The sequence below is a fragment of the Pygoscelis adeliae genome, unplaced genomic scaffold, assembly GCF_000699105.1.
Source record: "Pygoscelis adeliae isolate BGI_AS28 unplaced genomic scaffold, ASM69910v1 Scaffold36, whole genome shotgun sequence".
NCBI classification, from domain to species: Eukaryota; Metazoa; Chordata; class Aves; order Sphenisciformes; family Spheniscidae; genus Pygoscelis; species Pygoscelis adeliae.
The window spans coordinates 1387425-1392427 of NW_008824934.1; positions in this window are offsets into that span (position 1 = coordinate 1387425).

A 5003-nucleotide genomic window follows, 5' to 3' on the forward strand; every position below is an offset into this window, starting at 1 on the left:
GGCCTTTCAGATAAGTGTCTGGATACATTTTACACAGCATAAATGAAAAATGGCTTCACCAGCATCACTGAGCTCCTTGTGACTGTGCCTCATCTTTGGCAAACACTGACAAGAGCCATGCTAAAAAATGGTGCTCCCTTGCTCAATAACTGTGGCTTCCTAAGCTAAATCACCTGTTACTCATGGGATGAATTCTTCCAGGTGATTGTTCAGCTGCTACTTCTTCCTTAACAACATCCTAAAGATTCATTCTTTCCTCCCCCATGGCTTTGCAAAGGTTCAGCCCCGTGCCTGACTTACTCCTTCCAGCTCATTAAGATCAAGGTTGCCACAGTCCCCTTTGCTCTGAGGCCCTTGAATATTTTTTTCCTGTTTGTTCTCTCCCTCTGCGTTCCATCCAAGCTCTTTGACCCTCTGTCCAATGCCACCCTCACCTTTACTGTGCTTGGTAATCTCCACCCACATCTCTCCTACTTGAGCGTAACACTCCCAAGCCTCCTTCTTTACTGATCCCTGTGGCTTTTGCTTGCTCTGAATCTTGGTTGTATCTTTGGTAATGGAAGAAGCTGCCAGGCAGGATTTGCCCAGCACCTTCAGTTCCCTGAAGCCCCCTGTTCTAGGAGGTAGTCAGGCATGAGAGGCCACATGACACTCTTGCATTTATTCACGGGGCAATGATTTCTTTAATGCATCTTGTGCTTGTAGGCAGTAAGCTCTTCCCAGTTAGCAGATTATGCCTTTGTACATCCAAAATATTTACATGGTGCCAGTTAGCAGTGGCTTCAGACAGCAAACAAAATGAATAGATCAGTAGTCTCGCTATGATACATGTCAGGGAACACATATGGACGTGCAAAGTAAGAAAGTGCATTATAACTGACTGATCTTCCAATTCCACAGGCTGTAGAGACTGAAAAACTAGTAAAGGGCCTAGGGGGTAGCTCTCCGTATTCAGGGCAGAAGTAAAGATTCCTGTTTCTTTCACTACTTAAGCTGAGAGACCTATCTGGGTTATCTGAAGCAGCAATGGGTTCAATGGTCAACCCATGAGGTAACTAAAGAAAAAAACCTGTCCATTGAGTACATGAGTTACGCAGCTAGGTCCTCTCCGGATCCCACTGTAATATGGCTGTTGGTAACAGGACTTGGGGAAATTGCTTCCCCAAGGATATATCAAATGTCTTTCTGGGATAGAAGAACTTTCTATTTCATCAGCATTCTCAGTTCTGAGCAGCCTTGAGGCGTAGCTGTTCTTCCAAGCGTTCTCTGTCTTTCTGGACAATCTAAACAGAGACGCTCAGCAGCCACAGCATTGCCACATTTACTGGACAAGATTACATTTGAGTACATGTGAACACTAATTAACCCTCACTACATTCCTCGGGGTGCGTTTTCTTTCTCAAATTATTTCTTCATCCACCAAGGTCAGCCTCAAAACACTCATTTGACTGCATGTGTGGAGCAGTGCATAAAGTACTACTTTCATTTGATGGAGAAACTGAAGCAAATGACTTACCCAAAGGCACCCACAAATAGAACAAATTCTGATTCCAGTTATCTGTATCTGACGTGAAAATTTGCAATGCTTTTCTTCCAATTACAATTAAAGGAAAATTTTCTGCAGCGGGAAAGCCAGACAGCTATGTATTTTTAAAGAATAATACAAAAGGTCTGTGTTCACAAGCACATGGAGATGTTCTCATGTCCTGTAACCACCCATGTGATCCTGCTGAGGGGCACATATCAAATTAAAAAACAACTCCAACCTTTATGAGGTAGTGAACTGTCTCACTTGTCTCTGTCCTGGAGTTAATCACTTTCCAAGTTGATTTACCAGTGTGTACTTATTTACTTGGTGCACTTAATAATTTAAGAACGTAAATTTGGAACTTCCAGTGACTTCCCAAGCCCAGGTTTAAAATATACCTTCAAGACATGATAGCAGTACACCAAAGATACTTTACAGAGAGAGGAAATTCTACAGTGTGATTCATTTGCATGTTGGAAAACAACTGGGAAGAAAGAAACTACTCTGAGAGAGAAGTCTCAATCTACGCTATCATTAGCGTTGAGCATAACATACCAGAGAGATGAATGGAATGTTAATGACAACACACTTGAAATACTTTGGGGTTGGGGAACATTAGAGAGAACGACAGAAGTGTAAATATGAGCTCTGGAATCCCTTCAGCATTCTGGGGCCTTTATTACAGTCTCCAGGTTCACGTTTCTCACATTTCTGGACTTAGATGACTTAGGAGGAATTCCAGTGTAAACACAAAAAAAGACAAAATGGTGTGGCAGAGGAAATAAAAAAGGTGATTGCCCTCAGGTCAAAGGGTGTAAAACGAGGTATGTATTGTACGGCATGAGTTGCCATGGGGAATTTATTAGGTGAAATACGTGTAGGCTAATACAGCATTCTAATAACAACTTGTGTTTATACAGTACTTTTCATCTTGATGTATAATAATAATTTATTATACAGAGTTCCTTCTGTTCCGCAAAACCTTCAAGCATTTGTAAACTGTGAGCTCAGATTAGGTATAAGGATGAGCGAGTGTAAGAGATTAAACAAAACAGATCAACTATTACTTCTTTTTTGAAGCAAGCCGTTTTTCCTTGAAGCATTTCATGGCACCAAAATAAAAACAGTTCAAAGAAAAGGATACGGTTTGATAAACTTCACTAACTTGGGAAGTTTTGATGCGGCCACAGGTGGGACTTTGTGTATGAAAGATCCCGTTATTGAGATTGAAGTCTGAGTTAATCATGGAAAATATTAGACATTTGAAATGAAACTATCGTGAAATTAAAATGTTGGCACCCCTCAGCAAACTGAAAATATTTTTGTTTCGTTAGTTTCTCTCTTCATGATTTCAGGTTCGCTTTTTTTTTTCTATAATCTCTATAATTTTTCTACTTCTAGAAAAATATTTCTTGTCCATATTTGAAGCTTACATAACAAAAACTGTTACATCTCTCGGTGGGGTTCTGTAAGTCCAAACACCGGTTCAGTTTGCCGCACGACTGTAGCTCTCTCTGGGGTCTAATACAACAGTCACTTTGCATCAACAACCCTGCCTCGGTGCTTAGGACAAACGGAAACGACCTGCTCCCACTAAAAACGACACGCTTGCGTGAGATATTCCACGAGGACGCAATATTTTGCAATCCCCAGTTCGTAGAAACAAAGTGAAATTTAAAACGTCTAGGTGGTTTCAGGTTTGCTTTTCGCCCACAGGTACTGGCATCACGGCCGCTTCCCCCCGGCTTCTCGCTGTTGATTAACCTCCACAAACCCGCGACACGGAGCGCCAGCCCGGACGCCAGCCTGGACGCCAGCCTACGCTACTCCGGCACCAGGCAGAGCCGAGAGCTTAAAAAGCGTGCGGGCTGCCACTGCCCTCTGATGGGCACCGGTGCAGAAGTGCTCAGGCGTAGAGCAGAACCCTAGTAACCGCAGGAACGTTTCGCGTGGAAGACGCCTGCGTCGTTTGGAACGGTAAGAAAAATCCCGGCCTTTATCGCCGTCATCCAGTCCCCTCTACGAGTCTGTTGCAAACTCTTTGGGCAACTCAGTCACCTTCTCTTCTGCCTTTTCGCTTCACCTCAGGCAATAAAGGAAGATTATTAGCCCAGCGACAGAGGTACGCTTCCCTTAAACTAGTACACATGCTCATAGGTAACGAATACAATGCAGCAGCTATGCTCTACACCTAGAGCGCTAAACACAGATGTATAAATCGGGAGCCGACCTCTTCCTTACATTTTCTTAAATTAAATCTCAGATAATCAAACTGCATGAATTCCCCTTCACAAACATTATCTGAGTTGCGAATTTCAAAAGCCCTGAAAGAAAAGCATTGGAAGGGAGCGAGCGAAAAATTCCTCTCAGCTGGGATACAATTCAGTATATAGGTGACAACCGAAATGCCAAAACATTAAATGTTAACCACAAATAGAGGAATTTTTAATTGGTTGGTGATTTTTGCGTGTCAAGAAATGCAATAGGAAATACAAGTATTCAGATTTAATATAGCTGAAACTCAGTCTGAGCTGGACTCAAGTCACCAGAGGACAGATTAGCACAACCCCGACAATACAGGCCGAGGCGAAATCTTCAGGAAAGGACCATCGTGACCGATGCCTGCTAAATCCTGTCTTGCACGAAGAGGCAGGTAAATATGATTTCAGTGAAACTTATTCAACGTGCTTATTGTGCCAAGAATGATGTTAAGGCCAGGTGGAATTTTGTGTTTTGCAAAACACTCCACAATACCCATGTTGTTAAAATGTTTAATCATCTTTTAAGCGTAGGCATCTCACATGGTCCCTCAAGGGAAAGGGCTGTGTGCAGTTGTGCTAGACGGTCAGCTAAGGATCTAAGACACAGGAGAACTCTGTGCTCGCTTCAATGGAGGAAGATTTTGCAGCGTTTTCTCGTAGATGGTCTGGAAACGCGATCTTAAATCAAGACTGAACAGACACTACCTCTTCCTGTCACATTCGGCCTCCTAACTGTATAAGGGAGTAACCTGCTGTACTCTTCTTACGCATTACTGAAGCAACAGATGCACGAATGTGATGCAACACGATTTGCTGTATTTTTATGGGCCTACCGGTGGAATCCTGCAAAAAAAAAAATTGCCTGCGTACTGAATAACTGAAAGTGAGTTTGTATTTATCCACCTTACAAACACCGGAAATTCGAAGAAAAGATTCAGGAGACTTACAGCAAACCACCGCGTACAAACCAATTCTTTTTCAGGAAAGAAGAAAATCGGACAACCCCGAGACCCCTCCCAAATGCCATCTTCTATAACGTCGTGATACTTGGATGGCGGCGCCAAGGTACGCCGCGCTTCTGTCACCGCCATTTCCTCCCTCCCGGTTGACTTTCTGCCCCGACACCGCGACCACCCACCCGTTCCCGGCGGCACGGCCTGCCCATCACCCTCGCGGGGCCTGGAGCCAGCCTCGGCCACGGCAAAGGCCGGGCC